General features: G+C 43.0%; 1 long non-coding RNA gene across 1 annotated transcript; it reads right to left on the bottom strand.

Moving 5' to 3' along the window:
* Positions 1 to 3,229: 3,229 nt before the first annotated feature.
* Positions 3,230 to 18,484, bottom strand: LOC109285945 (uncharacterized). Its single transcript, XR_002093848.2, has 3 exons — positions 18,353 to 18,484; positions 6,748 to 6,914; positions 3,230 to 5,871 (listed from the first exon to the last, which is right to left on the bottom strand). It is a non-coding gene; the product is annotated as an uncharacterized LOC109285945 (long non-coding RNA).
* Positions 18,485 to 19,362: the final 878 nt, after the last annotated feature.

The following is a 19,362-nucleotide window of genomic DNA, read 5'->3' as shown; positions in this document are numbered from 1 at the left end:
CAGCTCACCCCCAAGCCATTGGGGAAGAGTGGTAGGCAGGCTCCACCGAAAGCAAGATTGGGGCCCCCACTGCTTTTGTCTTCAGGAGGCTCCTGCAGCCTGCAAAGTGTCTGCTGCCACCTGGGAAGGGGCCACCTTGCCCCATGAACAGTGCAGGGTGTCAGGTAAGGGCAGGGGGAGACTAGGGCTATTGGGAAGGACTAGGTGCGACCTGGGCGTCAAGCACCTCCCATGCCATCCCTGCTGCCTTCTCCTGCTGCCAGTGCACATTGCCACCCTTCTGTCACCCCCCTCCCCATGCTGCTTATGTGGCAAGGCAGCCCCTTCCCAGGTGGTGCCAGGTATCCTGTGGGCTGCAGGAGCCTGCTGAAGGCAGAAGTGGTGGGGGCCCTGCTCCTGCTTTCCGCAGAGCCTGCCTGCCTCTTCTGTGGTTGTGGGGTGAGCTGCTGCAAGGCTGGGCAATCCTTGAGTTGTGGGGTGCCCAGACCTTCCCTTCATGGTGGCAGTGCCCCCCAGGTCATGTGCTACCTGAGCTCCCAGGGGCCTGATCCAGCTTCCCCAGATCCCATCAGCATGCTGCCTCCCCATGCAGCAGGGCACCGGCATGGGGTCTGGCTGAAGTATTGATATGGTATAAAAGTTGAAGCAGACATACAAGGGTAAATTTTTGGGGTTCAAACCCCAATTTATACACTGTGAAATATGGTACATGGTCCCAGATCTACACACACAAATTTGCCTTCCTCTGCAGTGGTGGGATGGGGTTTTCTTGCTTGGATTTCTCAAGTGTATTTTAACAACCTTTGCAGCAGCAGGATTTTGGCTGCCATGATTCTCCTGCTTTACCTGTGGCAGGTTAGGTTGTTATGTCTTGTGGTTGTGTTGGGGTTGACTGTAGTTTTGCTAATAGGTTACACTAGTGGTTCTCAGCCTGTTTAGACTTCAGACTCAATGGAATCAAGGCACACTGTGGAAAATGTCAGCTCTCTGTATTCACTTGTTTTTTGACAGCAGAAAAATAATAGAGAAATTCTTCTGTTGCAAAGAGCTCAGAATGACCAAAACAAGTCAGAATGTATTTAACACTACAGATTCCTGTTTGAAATCTCTGGCTGCGTCCACAAGAGCACGGATGTTTGTTTCCCTGGGGATACCCATGCCATGTGCCCTCTGGCTCATGGCAGGTTACCCTGGTTGGGGTAGGGGAGCCTGAGGCCAGCAACTGTGCTGGCCCCAGCAGCCTTATCTGAAGTCCTGGGGGCCTTGGGGAGCCGCAGCCATGGAGCTCCTTTAGTTGGGAGCATTGATAGTAGCCAGAGCATGGCTCTGGCCAGCCAGGTTCTGGTTTTGGGTGGCATGCGCTGCTACCATGTGCTCCGCCCCCCTTTTTTCGAGCACAGGATCTCCTGGGATCAACCCCCCCCACTCCCCCACGTGCTGCAAGGTAGTAGTGCAGGGACTGTTTGCACTTGTGGAGTGTGGCACCACAGATGGGTCTGCAGCACCACATACTGCATGTCCACGCTCATCTGGACATGGCCTCTGGGTTTATCATGTGAATCATGTTTGCCCATTTAACAGTGCTAACATTGTATGGCTCCCCACAGCACCCTTGAAAGGATCTCAAGGCACACAAGGGTGCAGTGACACCCTGGTTGAGAGTCACTGGGTTAGACAATGGATTTGTATATGATGATTTGGATAGGAATGATTTTACCTCAGGCAGGGTGTTGGACTAGATGAACTTTAGAAGTCCCTTCTAGCCCTAGTTTTCTATGATTTTATAATTTTGCAATATACATTAAAATGAAATGGGATGTTAACATTTTGATATCATGTTTACCTTTCATGTTTCTCCTGAAGGTGGAGGTGGAGGAGTGTTTAATACAGAAGCTCTGCAGGCCAAGTTTATGACTCAAGTGACTGCCATTGTTCACTTCAAATTGTACTGGCCAAGCCTGTACTACAACACAATGGCATGACTTCGTTAGCTCCTTACACTGCTGTTCCCCTTCCTTCTTTCACAAAGGCTGTGTCTATACAAAGGGTTTTTTTTTTTTTGTGCTAAACTTTCTCCCTGCTGGTCATGCTCTTGCTTTGCTCCACTAGTGGCAGCAGCAACAGGGAGTGCTTATGTAAAGGCAAAACTACTACCGTATTTATTCAAATTCAAGATAAGTTTTCAACATGGGAGAAAAACATTCAACATGGCGCGGGTGGGGGAGGAGGGGGAAAGCCCTTAGTGTTGGATTCAAGTGCAAAGTGGGGGGAGTGCAGGCAGCTGCTCTGGCTCTGGCTCCGGCTCTGACTTGGGTTCAGGGTTGGATTCAGCCACAGCTGCTGCCCTTCCAAGTTGCCTCTCCCAGACTGTGCCCCCAAAAGTCTCTGTCTTTACTTTTCCCCAGTACTGCTTACACTCAGTTCCAGTTCTGTCTCTGGCACCAGGGCACGGAGCACATGGTGCTCCATGCCCCCATCTAGCCAAGCAGCTGTGGTAGCAGTGGTGGCAGCTTTGGCCCTGACTCTGACTTTGACCTGGTGCTGGTGCCAGGTCTGGAGCTGTGAACACTGTAATTGCTGCCATCTGTACAGATGGAGGCTGTAGCAACTATGTGCTCTGTGTCCTTGCCTGGAGCTGGAGACACAACTGAAGGTAGGCAATGGCAGGGGAGGCAAGCCGTGGTGGGTGGGGGCGGGGAGGGACAGGCAGCAGGTACTGCAGGTACCTTGTAGGGGGGTAGATATCAGAGCAGGGCAGATGCCAGGGGTACAAGTGGCAGGGGCAAGGTGCAGGGCAGTGCAGGCATCATTGCGGGAGAGACCAGATGGAAGGCAGTGCAAGATGGGGGTGGGGGACAAGTGCCAGGGTGGAACAGGCACTGCAGGGGGACATGCAGGCATGGGGGAGTGCACCTGCCTGCAGTGGAAGCAAATGGTGATGGGGCAGGTGCCAGGGTCAAGATGCAGGTGGGGCAAGGGCCCCCTGGCTACCTGCTCCCTGCCACTGCTTGACTTTTTGCCACTGCTCTCCTCATTTCAGTAGTGGGGGAAGGAGGTGTGAATTTAAGATGAACCTACAATAATTCTCCAACTTCCAACCTCTAATAATTAAATTAATAGAAAATTATAACAAATTTAAACATTTTGCTTGTAAAGAATCTAATTATTGAGGGGTTGTCTTAAATTTAAAACTGTTTTGGATTTGGGTCAATACAGTATTTAATGCCATCTAATACTATACATTCATGGAACTGAACTTGTGATACAACTGGTACTTTTTTGGAAAAAAATAATCCTTCAGAGACAAATAGAATAAAGTTAAAATAGGAAACCAAAGAATATAATTTTTCACCAAATTTAAATTAAAGAATCCAAAGGCATGTATAACCCATATTGCTGATACTTGTGGGAGTGATTATTTGAAGCATCAGCTCCAATAATGTATAAAAACATATTTCAAAACTTCAAAGGCTGTCACAAAACTATTAATATAACATTATATGTATGTCATTCTTAAGTATATAGTATTTATATATGCATGCCTATATGTATTTCTATTCATGGGAAAAATTAGAAAAAATCCAACCAACAATGAATATCTGAAAGTCTAATTCTATTTAAAATGTTCAGATTAAATTGCCACAAAATTAATAACTGCTGCTGTGCATCTGTTCAACCTTGAATTACTTTGACTTCACTATGCATAATTCAGTTATTAGGTATGCATACACATGGAAATTATTGAGCAAGCATGTCATACAATGTATGCAATAATTCCTCACCAATTTACCGTATGGCAGATTTAATCTTTTATCTTTCCTATGTTAAATAGAGCTGAGTTCTATATTTTGTGATAAAGTGCTAACCATAGCTACCTTAACACTTCACAATCACTAGTAAAGGACACATTGATAGAAGGGAAGTTTTGAAGATAAACTTTCTAAGACTCTTTCCTGAAGCTTTCTTTGAAATGCAGATACATAACTGTACAGAGCTAATAATAGACTTTCAGAAAAGAGATTCCAGTCTCTCATCATTAAACACAATTTTGATCATATGGAGGATTTTTGAAGTTTAATTTTTCTCACCTGAGTCTTTCCCAAGTAGACATTATATGCAACATAAAGAAATCAGTTTATGGCTAATTTGTCTTTTCTATATCAACAGCATGTGAACCTCAAGAGTATTGCAAGCAGCAGCATTCATCTAAGTGTGTCTAATACTGGCATTTAAGTAACTACATTTAATTTTCATTCTACCATAATTTACTCAGCCCAGGGCTGTCCAACTTTAAAGCATTCAAGGGCTGTACCAGTTGGGGCTGCATGCCCTAAGGGCTGCATTAAGTGCAAGCTGTGGACTTTCAGGCCACCCCCTCCCCACTGCACTGTGTGTGTTGGCAGTCTCCTCTTCACTGTTGCATAGCACATGTGGGCTGCCTATTCAAGTGCTGCACTGCATATGCGGGCAGCCTCCACCCTGAAGCCATATCACACATGGAGGCAGTGCCTCCACTCAGCTCCCCAGCTGCTGATGCCTCCACTGCACTGAGACAGGCTGTCCCACCACTGCAGGCTGTACCTCCCTGCACTCTGGGGCAGGGGCAAGAAGCAAAAGTCAGAGGAGGAGTGGGAGTCTAGAGGCCCCAGCTCCACCAGCACTCAGAGGGAAAGGGAGAGTGGAGGCCAGGTGAGAGATTGGGAGCTGCAGGCTATGGGCCACCAGCTGGATAGCCCTGACTTAGCATAATATTCTCTCCAAAGTGATTTACTTTGGGGAAATAAAGTTTCTTTATTTACTTGATTTTTTTTATGGGCAAAGTTGATACTCTTGGAAGTGAGGAGACAAAATATAGCACTAGTTTAAGAAATGCCTGTTTCAGGCAGACAAGATTCAATGGGTGAATATGATATATTTTATTAGACTAACTTAAATAGTTGGAAAAAATTTTTTAGCAAGCTTTTGGGTTCAAAAACCCTTCGTCAGGCTGAGGAGGTCTCTGCAGTTGGTGTGTGCTCTTCCTGGATGGACTGAATAGTAAAGCAGCCAGAGCCTGGGCTGGTATGCATACAAAACAGGCAGTCAGTGAAGATGTAAATCAGGCAGGCGTGGTCACAAAAGGTTTTGCAAGTAGCTTAGCAAAAGCTGCCAAATCCAAAACAAGAGTTTTTGCACATTACCTGGACTACCATGACTACAACAACTCCAATCCTAACTGCAGCAACTTCTGATTTGTCAGCACATGAATATCAAATTATGTGGTATGCTAGACTAGGATTACTACCAGGACAAGGAACCCTGTGAGGCATCTTTTCTACTTGCTAGTACCAGTCAGGAAAAGGGTAACAAACAACTTGCTATTGTAATTCTATACTAATAAATACAGGTCTGGCAGCTGGCCAGATGAAATTTTCCCTTAGGCAGTCTGAAAGTCACTTGAAAGTTGCATCTGCTACCTTCTTGAGAATTTCTGTAGCAAGGGCTAATATCTGTTTTTGCAAGGGTTGGCAACATGGAGTCAATTTTCTTCTTAAATCTAGAGAGATAAAATTAGGCTGCAGTTTTCAGAGGTGGCTGCTAATTTTGGTTGTCCTTCCGCCCCTCTGAGTCTGTACCTGGTATTTTCAGATGGGCTGCCATATCCATTTGCTTTAACTGGAGTTGAGCTGGAAAGCAGGTGCAAACATCTCATTTTGGACTTCCAGGAACAGAGGTTCTTTTAATTGGCAATTACATAAAAGAGTATTCCTTCAGTCTCCTACTTCCATGATATTTGCTGATTTGCTTCCTTACAAAGTTAGGTATCTCTAGTGCCAGGAGATGCAAGTGGGATCCATATGCCACAATGGAATTTACTGCAGGATCAGAGCCCTGCAAAGACAGCAGCAGACCCATGGATTCAGTAATTAAGTTATGCTCTATTTAACTCAGAAATTAATTTAGTTATAAAACATCTTGTTCTCCTGCAAGATAGGGAGATAAGACTACGCGCTTGCATTCTTCGCACATTACTGAAAGAAGCAAAAGTAAAAAAATGTTATTTTTATCTTTCTTACTACTGATCTTCCATTTAGGGCATTTTTCACTTTTCTTTGTTGTGCCATTTGATTTATCAGATTTTTCCTGCTATTTACTTTTATCACTATGTGATCTTCTATAGGGGAAAAAAAAGAAGCAATTTAAAACTTAGTGTGGCTGACAGTACATTATAGGACAGCTGGTGAGAAACCAAATAGAAAATACAATTCAATTTCCAATTGTCAATTTGATGAAGTGAGTGTGAAGCTAGTTTAAATACCAACCAATACAAAAGTCATAAAAAGACCACATGTGATAAAAGCTTACAGTACCCATTTAATTATTATTCCCTACATATGCCAGCATGATATATCTCTTATTATGTACAGCTATATAAGCACAGTGAAATCATTTTCTAGGAAATCTCTTCCAAGAAGACTAGAGTAATTAAAATAGTATTTCATTATGTAAGAAATGAAAGTAATAGGTAGGAATTAGCATAATGCATTTGCCACTCAAAGTACCTGGAAAAAAGGAAGAGTTTTATTCAGTCATTCCTGCCTAGCATTTGAAGATGACTGCTAATATTTATTGGCTTCATACCCACTTGGTATAGTTTGGTACAACTCTAACCATTACCATGCAGCAACATTACTGTATGCTCATGGAGGATCTGGCACTGTATTGTGTTTTTGGCATCATTTAGAAAGAAAACTGAAAAATATTCACCTCAGTGGCTTATAGAGTTCAGAGGATGAAAAAACAGGAACTGGCAGGTTTTGTTTCTCCATGTATTATATCACTCCAGGAGCAAAAGATCAAGTTTCTACACTTGCAGGAGAGTCCTGATTACTGTCCAATCTTCAGCTAATGCAAACCAAAGGAAATGCATTGACCTCAAAAGAAAGATGTAAATATAATAATTTTAGAGTGTCTGTCACACACTTTAATTTGCTGAATTGAGGATCAGACTAGGAAGTGGCTCTTAGATAAATAACTTATGACATGTACATAATGGAACTTAGCAGATGATCAGGCAACATTTTTCTTGGGTAGATTACATTTTATATCTGCCTTCTTTTCTTGTTATGGCTGCCTAATCCTGTGTGGGTCATTTACTGCATTAAAGAAATCACCTCTAATATCTTAATATGCTGGTGTTTGATATTCAGAAAAAGAAGATAAATTAAATCCTAACTATACTACATGAGTCTTCTTTCATTTTCATTAAAACAGAAAGCAGCATGCTTATATTGCACCCTCCACCAGTGATGGGGTGGGTTTAGTGACAATGAGTTGGGAAAAACCTTTACCTGTAGTTTTGGTCTGAGAAGTGACTGCAAAATTAATAGGACTGTTGATGTGAAGTAATAAACAATTATATTGATAGTTAGTATAGAAGAGGGGTTGTCAACCAGGCGTACATGTATCCCGGTGGTACTTGGGAAGGCCCTAGGGGGTACACACAGGTGGCCGGGGACAAGAGTGCCATCACCCATCACCCTGGGCCACCACCTGCACCACCAGGAGCAGGGTTGGGGGAGGGGATGAGGGCAGTGGCTCCCCTCTGTGGGCCACACAGGCGCTGTCCAGCCAGCCAGACACGGTGGGGGGGAGCTCGCATGCGGTGGCTGCCATCCACCACACCATACCACACCACCAGTGCCACTGCCACTGCATGTAAGCCCCCCTCCACTCCGCATCTGGCCGCCAGGGGTACACTTACTAAAAAAGGTTGAAAACCCCTGGTATAGAAGATCATAGTATGGCTGAGGCACCTGATGTTCTAAAGGCACATTTAAATTGACTTGTTACTTTATGAGAATTTTACAGCCATGCATCAAATCCCAAAGGGAACTTACTCTGTCAGGCAAAAAACCCTAAGTCTATTTGCCTAAATGGGTTGGGATAAGCTACTTCTGGAAATGGGGATGAAGAGAGACAGTGATGAAGTGAAGGATGAGAATGGAAAAAATGACTGTCTTGAACAAGCCCTTCAGCCTAAAATGCTGGAGGGCCACTTCAGCAGCAGTGTGTGACTTTCACAATGTTCTGCTACCCTTCTGGTGTCAAACCTAAATTGGGAATAATTCAGTGTTTTAAATTAGTGGTTATATAATAAAATGATTTGAAATTGGCCAGTGGACCACCAACTACTCCTGGAAAGACAGATGAGCTTCTTGGGCAAGGAAGACATCTAAGTAGTCCAGAAAACCTTAAAAATAAAGCCCTTTGAAACAGCAATAAATAGCAGGAAAATTATAAACTTTCATCTACTATTTTCAGTTATAGTATTTGTTGTATAAAATATGGTTTTAAAATGAGTATTTCTAAAAAGATGTCTTATAAAATGCATCAGCTATATGTATTAACAATAAACTACTGACAGATGTGAATTGGAGGACTTTTGGGAAATCAAAGCTATTCAGAGTTTAACCTTGTTCACTAAAGATTTCTGTGGAGTTTAATCTTGTTCTCTACGATCCATTTACATCATGCCTAAGAACCTGCTAATGTTGTTTCCTGATATAATTGAATCTTTTAGCTATCTTGGGTCTGTATTATTAGTGGTAGTAAGTAGTGCAGGAGACAATTTTAATCCCTGACATGAGCATATAGGTTCTGAATTGTTGAGAACGAGTAATGTTTTTTAAAATGTAATCTGTTTTCATAATAGTCTTCCAATGTTGCACAGAGTGGGGAATATACATATGCAATTAATGTGAAGCAATAAACTCCAGAGCAGTTTGAGCTGGAGTCAATCACACGTCTACACATACTCCTGGGACAGCAGCAATTTGAGCTTGGGTGGAGCAGGCCTAGGCTGGCAGGGGGCATGGAAGGTCAGCCCCAGGCTCTGGGTGGTGGTATTGGGTGGCATACGAGTCGGCTGGGGCATGAGGGTGTTGAAAGTGTGGAGCCGTGTGGCTATGTAGCAAGCAGGAGTCTGGTCTCCAGCTGGCTGGGCTGACCAGGCACAATTTACACCCATGGTCAGCATCTACGTGTGTGTTTAACAGAAATAAATGACCCCACTGTACTGTCCCTGACTACTATTTTACTGCAGTGTAAATTAGTTTACTGAATCCTAATACCAATGCACATGTAGACAGAGTGTCAATGACATCTTAAGGTTTTTGGAAGCTCTTGAGTACAGTATTGGGTGAGGGCCCCTATGCAGTTAATCATGTGATAATTATCATGGTGATTGTGCCTGAGCATTTGCACAGGTGCATTTGACATTTTGCATAATTGACTGTTTGAATTTTCCTACAATTGTATGCTGGTGCTTTGCTTCCTTCTCTGTTTTTGACCTTGGCAAGAGTGCACTCTGTGCAGAGGTGCATATCATATGCCTTGTTTTCATGTCACATGTCACTTGTCATATGGTTCTTGAATCTAATTAAAACTGGGGGCCTAGGCCCAGGCCCCATGGTCCCTTGCCTTAAAACAGCATTGGATACCTCAACTCTTCTGAGATTATAGTTTACAAAGTGTCTATTGCTAAATTTAATTTGATTTTCTGCAGAATTTTCTGGGGTTTTTTCAGCTGTTTTTATCCAGTGAACTGATGAGAAATTCAAAGAAATGTCCTTGTTCATTCATGTACATGGGTACTGAAATTTAAATGATAGAAAGCTATGTTATTGATTGTATCTACATTTGAACAAGATAGAAGTATTTTGGGTACTTGCTACACAAATTCAACTTTTGAGAAAGGTCAGAAGGAAAGAATATTTGATAGAAAATATACAGTGCCTTTTTCTGTCTGGGGTCATCTTAAGTGGAGGATAATACAAAAAAACCCAAACATTTAACTATGTTACCTTGCTATTACCTGGCTTCTTGAAGTCTGAGAATGCTGATTTACTTTCTCTTTACTGTATCCTCTAGAAGTAAACATAAGAGCATCCTCTGGGATTTAATCTCCACTGCATAACCTTTATTCTGTGAGTGTTCTGTTACATGTTTTTCCAAAGTATGAGTAATATAGGATTACAGGTCCAGGAGAATCTTAATATAATACTAATAATATGATTTTTACTGCCAGATCTTCCCTGTGTGTCTGTAATAGTCATAAGCATGTTGTAAAGTATGTTGCATTAGAAAAGTTGTCTCTACAGATGTTTGGATGTGTACTTTCAAGTGTACTTTATTCCAGGAGGAATAAACAATTCCTGTATATATTCAAATCAATTTAATTTCTTCCTCAGTGAAAAAGGGATTTAGAAATAGAAAGTCTGAAATGTAAGAGAAAGATCTGAATAAATTTTAAGTTCAAGTCTGAGTTTAGAAATTCATTTTTAGCCAAAGCCAGAAAAAACATTTTGATATATGGTAGTTTCCTTACCAGGAGAATTGAATCAACCCACCTTAAGAGCAAAGCTCAGTTAAATGTAAATATAGTTAAAGAATTACATATGGTTTTAAAAGTTCCATTAGATAAAACCCAGTTAACAGAAAAATGCATTAGAAGCTGACATTCCAGATCTATTACAATTTTGACAACTTCTGAAACTGGTGGAGTACAAAGATCTTGCTGAAGTAGTAGTAATAACTCTTAATTCCCATTTGAGATTTCTCTGAAAGTCAAAACCAATAAAACTATCATTATTGTTGTCTGTCTTCTACCATCTGCCTTTTCCGTACAATATTAAAGAGATTTCAAAGTGACTAAAAAAAGGCAGGAAAAGGGTAAGCAAATTTTCTTAAATTTTCTATTAATTTCTTTGTTACAGTACCTAGCCGGTTTACACTACAGAAACTTTTCTTCAGATTATCATCACAAATAACAATTTCTCTCACATTAATGGTATTAAAACAAAAGATTAAAGCTCTTTAATCCCTGGCTTCTCCCTTTTAATTTTTTTGTGGTTTGTGTTGGGTGGTGATTGTTGTTACTACTACTACAAAGCACATTCCAGTTAGGTCATCTTACAAAGTCCTTAACTGTTGTAATTCCAGTCTCATTTCAAGAATGCTTTTTTTAATGTGAAAAATCAGACTGAGAACATCTTTATTTTTTTCACTACAGTGGCAGAAATGGTTTTAAAAATAGCACATTACCTACAGTAGCTTGGTTCCCTGACCACCCAATCTGTCATTGCTTTCTGTCATGTAGATCACTATATAAAGGGCAGTTTGGGAATAGCTCCTTCTGCCTTTGCTGCTGTTTTTACATTGAACTAAACATGACACGCAGGGATCAGAAGCCATTAATTGATTCCTGTAATTTGGCCTGTCACCACTGTTAAACTTCTATTGTTTCTTATCAGAATGAGCAATGATGAAACAGTGAAATAACAAGAAATCATCTGTGGCCCAAGCAATATTCTTTTACCAGGGTTGCTAACTCAATAATTTTTTTTTACTGACAATCTGCAAACCTAATGTAAATGTAAATGCCCTTCCGTATGCTAAGTGGTGCCTCAGACTGCCTGGGGCTGTGCTGCCCTGACTACCTTTGAGGTGAGCAGCTTTTCTGATGGGATGCAGGGGCAGCATGTGGCTGGGAAGAGGAGGTAGGAAGAAGGTGGCAGAGGTTCTCATGGGCCACAGTCTTGACAGAGAGCTTCGTGCTGTGGTCTCATTCAGACACAAAGTGATGCTGCTCTGCTATTTCTGTCCACCAGCACGTCTACCCAGTCTCATTCCAAGGATGTATTTGCAATCAAGCTCATGGCGTCTTAGTTTTTTAAAGGAAGGCTTCATTTTTTATGGACTTCACCGACAGGCATTTTTAGTCTAATGCTTTATAGATTTCCCATAAATTTTTAGACAGTTAGAAACCCTGTTTCTTACCCATCTTGGTCATAGAAGGAAAGACTGAAGCCTATCAAAGAGAGGTTTTTGTTACACAAAAGAAAAAAAAAGCCCCATATACAAACAAAATGCCCCTTGATGACAGTAGGATTGGGAAAAAGATACAAGAATGATGATTCTGTTTATGGACTTTCTTCTGGCTTGGTTGCCTCTCTCTAGTAGTCGGCAGTGCTATGCTGGCAGTGCAGTGCTATGTTGGCTAGCACTATGGAAGAAAGAGACTTGGGGGTCATCATTGACCACAAGATGAACATGAGCCTGCAATGCGATGCTGCAGCTAGTAAAGCGACCAAAACACTGGCTTGCATCCATAGATGCTTCTCAAGCAAATCCCGGGACGTCATTCTCCCTTTGTACTTAGCCTTAGTGAGGCCGCAGCTGGAGTACTGCGTCCAGTTTTGGGCTCCACAATTCAAAAAGGATGTGGAGAAGCTTGAGAGAGTCCAGAGAAGAGCCACGTGCATGATCAGAGGTCAGGGAAGCAGACCTTACGATGACAGGCTGAGAGCCCTGGGGCTCTTTAGCCTGGAAAAGCGCAGGCTCAGGGGTGATCTGATGGCTACCTACAAGTTTACCAGGGGTGACCACCAGTATCTGGGGGAACGTTTGTTCACCAGAGCGCCCCGAGGGATGACGGGGTCGAATGGTCACAAACTACTACAAGATCGTTTCAGGCTGGACATAAGGAAGAATTTCTTTACTGTCCGAGCCCCCAAGGCCTGGAACAGCCTGCCACCGGAGGTGGTTCAAGCGCCTTCATTGAACACCTTCAAGACGAAACTGGATGCTTATCTTGCTGGGATCCTATGACCCCAGCTGACTTCCTGCCCTTTGGGCAGGGGGCTGGACTCGATGATCTTCCGAGGTCCCTTCCAGCCCTAATATCTGTGAAATCTATAAAGTAATATTTTGTTCTACCTGCAATACAAGTGCAAAATTATGTTTGAGGGTTTTTAATTTATTTTTTTATAAATGTATGTAAATGCACAAAGTAAGGAATAGATGCTGATTTGGTTGTGAGGGTTACTTCAAGAAAATTAAATAGAGGATTCTCACTTACAAAGGATGAGAATGATAGTAATTTCTTTTTTACCAGATGAGAGAGGTTTTAGTATCATGGTCTAATAATGGTCATATTTCTCTCTCTACCACCTTTTTTGTCTCTTATACCATGTATATAAGCTACAAAATCATTTAGAAATGACCACCTGTCTATGGGGAGCTGAGAAGATGGTGTCTTACAGTTTGTCCTGACCCTTTGAAATGATTGTGTCCAGTCCAGATTACTGGTTTGAATTACTGCAGCACTGTAGTAGAGAAGAGAAAAGCATGAGAGACATCTCTCCATGCTGTATATTGTGAATTTGCATGAACTGTATAGGTATATTTTCCAGCAGCGGCTGGGTGTTTAAGCTTGTTGTTTTTGATTGCCAATTACTTTAATTTTATTTGCTTATCCATATACTTTTGGAAAGGCAAGAGTTTCCACACTAAAGGCTCTCTCTTTTATCATTTAATTCACAGTAAAAGAAAAAAAATATTTTTGTTTGCTTTTATAAGGCTGTTCCTGCAATGCTGAGAAATAGATTCACCATTTTAGTAATAACTTGGTCACCTTGAACTAGTTATGTAATATGCTGCTTAAGTAACTGTGGGGCATCAAATCATACAGAGTTAGGGTTGGAAGGGACTGCAGGAAGTCATCTAGTCCAACCCCCTGCTCAAAGCAGGACCATCCCCAACTAGATCATCCAAGACAAAGCTTTGTCTAACTGGGTTTTGAAAACCTCCAAGGATGGAACTTCCTCTCTGGGTAACCCGTTCCAGTGTTTTACTACCCTCCTAGTGAAAAAAGTATTCCTAATATCTAACCAAAACTTTCCTTGCTCCAACTTAAGACCATTGCTCCTTGTTCTGTCATCTGCCACCACTGAGAACAGTCCAGCTCCATCCTCTTTGGAACCACCCTGCAGGTAGTTGAAGGCTGGTATTAAATCCCCTCTCAGTCTTCTCTAGACTAAATAAGCCCAGTTCCTTCAGTTGTTCCTCATAAGTTAAGTCTCCGAGCCCCCTCACCATTTTTGTTGGCCTCTGGTGGACCCTCTCCAATTTATCCACATCCTTTCTGTAGTGGGGGCCCCAAAACTGAACACAGTACTCCAGTTGTGGCCTTACCAGTGCTGGATAGAGGGGAAGAATCACTTCCCTTGACCTGCTGGCAACACACCTACCCACACTGGCAGCCCAGTATGCTGTTAGCCTTCTTGGCAAAAAGGGAACACTTTTGGTTCATATTGTTTATTGTCCAATTGTAACCCCCCAGATCCTTGTTTGCAGAGCTGCTGCCCAGCCAGTCAGCACCCAGCCTGTACTGGTGCATGGATTGTTCCGGTCTAAGTGCAGGACTTTGCACTTGTCCTTGTTGAACCTCATGAGCATTGGCGATGCGTAGGGGGTGCATGCGCACCCAACGATCATGGCGGTGCACCCCATGTGGAAAGGTGCCACCAGTGGTCGCTGCTTGCCACCCCCCTGCTGACACTGCTGGCAGCATCTGCAGGTGGTCTGTGATCACCGCTGGCCACTGCTGACACTGCCACTGGTGTCTGTGGGTGGTTGCCAACCACCGGTCAGTGCTCCCCACTCCCACGCCCCACCACCGCCAACAGTGCTGTGGCTGCCTGCAGGAGCTCACTGTTCCTCCTCAGCCTCCAGGGTTACATGGTGTTCATGCTCATGAGATTTGTTTTGGCCCTGTAACAAGTGGGTGTCCTGGGGCTGGTCCAATCATTGGCCTGCCCACTCGTCTCTGGGTTAAATGCCCACCTTCCTCACCTGCCACGGGGCAAGATAATGATTATGAGATGTCAATCAGGCAGGAGGCTGCCCATTTACTTGTCCCAATGCCTAGAGCCTATGTACCCAGCTCTGACCTTCCCTATACAGTGTCCTATGCCTTGCAGATGGCATCCATGATCCTCCAGTGCTTCACACTGGAAACTGAACTCCAGAGTCACTGGGACTTGAGCTCATAGTCCCCATGGTCTAACACTGGCCAAGTCTCTTCTCAACACTGGTCTCCAAGTCCCTTCTCAACACCGGGCTCCAAGCCCCATCCCCTGCCTTACACTGGGCCTTATCCCCTGCCCTACACTGGGCTATAATCCCTTTATCTCTTTGTCCCAGGTGCTTGTCACATAGCTCCCCATAGGCTCAGGGCTACACCTCCCTGGAGCCACACACTTGGCTCCTTTAGTGCAGCCTCAGATCTCGCCATGAGTCTGGGTGCTGCCACAGGTCCCGCCTCGAATCTGGGCCCTGCCTCAGAGCTCAAAATGAGCCTGGGCCCCTGCTTTCATCTTATTACCCACCAGGGTTGTGGGGCCTGGGATTATAAGGTGCCCCATACTTGCCTTTTACTGGGGAGGTGACTGGCCTGGCATTTCCAGGGAATACCCCACCATGGGCAGCCCTACCAGACCATCCTACCCCAGCAGAGTGTAGTTTTATGTCATGCCCCAGGAAAGGGAACCTCCTACCATCCCCATAGTCCCCCACAGACCTCCAAGGGTATTCCATGAGCAGCAGTTTCAGGCAGGTGGTGTTCTCCCAGCCACTGGCAGCAGACTGCTGCCTGGCTGCTCAGGGCCATGCTCCCTATCAGGAAATTAGGCCTGATTGGGGCTGCAGCCATATATCAGCTGTTTGGCTGCTGCCCACACTCCTATGAGTACCAGAGCACACCCTGTACTCTGTTACAGGCCCAATCTTCTGATTTATCTAAGTCACTCTGAATCCTAGTCCTACCCTCCAGTGTATCTGCTATTCTTTCATCTGCAATGGCTGTGGTACATAGATACAGCAAAGCTCAAAGCCTACTACAGGCAGTGGAGTTATGGGTGTTTTTCTATTAAAAAAGAGGATGGATTATATATCTGACCTGTATGTGTTCATTTTACTTCATTTTCCTGAAAACTTGCATATGAGATGGAAAATTACATTCAAAATTACACAATTGAAATCCTTCCTTAAGACCTATATATTTATTCTGCAATCACTGCAAACAATTTAAACAATTTAAAATAAATAATTATCTAAACCAGCTCCCTCCCCTTGGATTCCTATTATTTACTCTCTTATCTCTTATTCATCTCTTGGGGTGCAAGTGCTCTGGGATGTTGTTTGCCTTTAAATCTGTATCAGGCACAGCATCCACAGTTCCAAACATAACAGTAAATCAGAACAATAAAAATGATCAATATAATTAAATAAGAATAACTGACTAGTATCCACGTAATTCTCTGCTCCCCTCTCTCAAGGATCTAATGATTAAAATCAGTACAAAGACAGCTGAGAGAATATTTAAATTGTGCTTGCTGACTATCAGAATGAACAAAAGGAGCAGCGCAATAGAGAATAGTTATATAAAGGAGTTTGGGGGGGAGAGGGGGAACAAATAAGGGGAGAGAGGTGATCAGAACAAGAATGTTTAAGAGGAAGGACAGAAATAAGGACAGAAATGGCAGTTTGAAGGGGAACTCCTGTTTCTGAGATGCATATTTAGGAGCATTAAATAAATTAACCAACTTTGTAATCTTTACTAATGGTGTGCACAGCTAGTGTAGGTATCATATTCTATTCTATTACATTAAGATTGTAAAACCTTTTTTAGGATTTTGCTTTTATTATCTGGCTGCACAGTCCCTAGCACAACAGAGTTCCGATTTGTTTGGGCCCTACTGTAATACAATTCTCAATAATAGCACTTTCATAATAAAGAGGAATGATCTGAATGTTGTACTTGCTGTTTTAGATGTGGGTAAAATCTGAACTCATCAGAGAGAAAAAGCCAGTGTCGTTTTCACAGTATGAATTGCATGACACAATAATTAATATCCCATGGGTACAGAGTTGCCTGATGTGAGTAACTGGACACATATAATGACTATTTGATAATTAGACTTTAAACACTTTTGATAGAGCAATTTATTTGTTAATATCATGTGATGGTTGATGTTAATATGCCCTCAAGGCTGATCTATTCAGATTACAAATAATTTTTAATAGCTTCACTCCCCTTGATAATCATAAAGAATTATTTGATTGTGCGCTGTGTAGGTTGAGTCATCTAAAATATTAAACTAAATCATTAGTTTTAAGCAGTTGCTTCTTCCTTTTTAAGGTTTTTGGGTAATCTTATTATAATGGTTCTCCTGTGATTATCGTTTGTGTGATATGGAAACCTGATGATCATGGGCGATTGGTGCCTCCTGAGTCTGGGGGGGCACCAGATCACGGAGGGGGTGGCGGGGGGGAGTCCCCCAGTGGCCAACTGTCAAGCCAGCGGCGAAACTGGAAGCGCATTTTCCATTTCATGGCTGGCCAGGGGATGCACGCCTGATTTCAGGGGGTGCATGTGCACCTGCGTGCACCCCCTACACATCGCAATGCTGATGATTAGTAACTGTAATAAGTTACAAACCTACCTCACATACATCTCTCAGCTGATAGTGATTTTCAGTAACTGGCATTTACATTTATAGCTAGTATACTGAAAGGAGATAATCCCCTGCCTATCACCAGTCTTCTACATTTAAATTCTTTAGGTTCTCTGCCCAGCTAGAATGTTACAAGAAAAATTCAGAATATCCCACATTTATTATAAGCTAAAATTTACTAGACAAAAAAGAGTATATGGCATATTTAAACTGTGTCAAACTTACTGACAAAAACATCTAACAAATTTTGGCACAGATTTTTACCTTCACATTTGAATGTGAAATTCCCGTCGAAACAATGATGTGTATGTGTGTATATGTAACTCTAGCCACAGTGCTACCTGCAGCCATGTCTGGATTTAGGGTCCTGGGGTGTCAAATAGCCTCGGTCAACCTCCTACCCCCTAAGGCTGGGGCTACCTCTCCATGGAGTGCTTTCTTGTGGTTTCCCCACACACTGGAGTACATACAGTTTAACTATTTATACAGATTATTATTTACAAAACAGTCAACATATGAATGAGGTTAATAGCAGAACAGGATATCAATAATCTAATTGTCGAAGGCAGGTATCAATTAACTGAAATTAACTAAATCACTCTATACAAATTGAATCAAAGACACCCTCAGTACAACTTCCAAGCTTAAACCTTGAGACCCCAGTGAATTTCAGCAGGAGAACACAGCGTTAACAAGACATCAGCTCTCCTTCACACTGGCAACACAATAACCATGGCTGGTGCTGCTGCTTCAGAAAGTCCTGCTCTCTGCTAGAGCCTGCATGGGGAAAGATGCTCTCCTCTGCTCCAGCTGCCTGTGGTATCTGCAAAGAAACACACACCGTCCCCTTTCCCCAAAAACACCTTTCTCCAATTCCCAGACACAGCCCCTTGTGCTGATAACTGAAACAACCCTGAGTTTATCACCCACCCAGCCTAAGGCTGTTTCTCAGTTAACTCTCCCCAGAGCCTTCTCAGACCAATACCCTGCCCTTCCAGGCAAGTCTACTTTACCACTCTTTTTTCCTCCACCTGGGTCCCTCTGCCTCACAGAGGGGAAAAAAGATACCAAGTTATCTTCTCCCCAGCACTAAGGGCAGGTTCACTTCACAGGCCAGCTGCAGAGTGGTTCCTCCCCAAGCTCTGTGGTCCTGGGGCTCCTTCCCTTCTCTGAGCCTGGCTGAGTTCCTTCCCCACTCCTGCCTCAGGAACCAATCAAAAACATGCATGTGCTCTTGCAAGCAACAACTTTCTGCAAACCTTTCCACTCTGCCTTTGCAGGGATCCTGAGTCCTGCTACAAATCCAGCAGCAGCTGTTACATATAAGAATAAAGTTTGTTCTTAAAATGGCTTTTATTGAAAAGGGTAGTCTTGGTTCCTGCCATGATGGTCCAGAAAGTATGTGAGAGGCAAGAATTCTTTCCTTGGACCAATTGTATGGTTGTGATAGACCTGGGCAATCTTTTGGGATCACAGTAACCTTCCTCAGGTCTCTAGGAGAGAAGCCCACACAGCAGAGCTAAGTAGCAGATGGAAAAAAAACGTGTATAAAACTCCATATTTAAACTAAACCAGGATATAAGATAAATTATCAGGTAGCCAACATGCAGGAGAGATGCAGTAAAAACCTGATAATGGAAAAACAAGATTGTTCAGAGGGGCTGTTATCAGCCATGAAGTGCAGAGGTTAGTGAGTATCAGGTCATCCTTGTTGGCAGTCCCTTGGTATGAGGATGACAGTGTTCCAGGAAATAGGGAAGTCATCAGTGAGTCTGCAGATGACTGAGAAGGGTGACTCAAATATCAGATAGATTATAATGAGCCAAGAAGCCATTTTCTATGTTAAGTCCTTGGTATTTAGTGTCCAACGGGGTAATGGATTTTTGTTCCAAAGCTTGTTTTGTAAGGGTGTTGGGTAGATTTCCTTTGAGCATCAGAAATGTGAGGTGAGACAGTAAGTGATTTTTTTCTGGAAAAAATGTACTCCTACCTGGTTTTAGTTTCTCTGCCCTTCATTTTTTTT

This window comes from Alligator mississippiensis, chromosome 3 (genome assembly GCF_030867095.1).
Source record: "Alligator mississippiensis isolate rAllMis1 chromosome 3, rAllMis1, whole genome shotgun sequence".
Classification (NCBI taxonomy): Eukaryota; Metazoa; Chordata; order Crocodylia; family Alligatoridae; genus Alligator; species Alligator mississippiensis.
The sequence above is the reverse complement of the archived record's forward strand: the minus strand, read 5'-3'. Positions and strand labels throughout refer to the sequence as shown.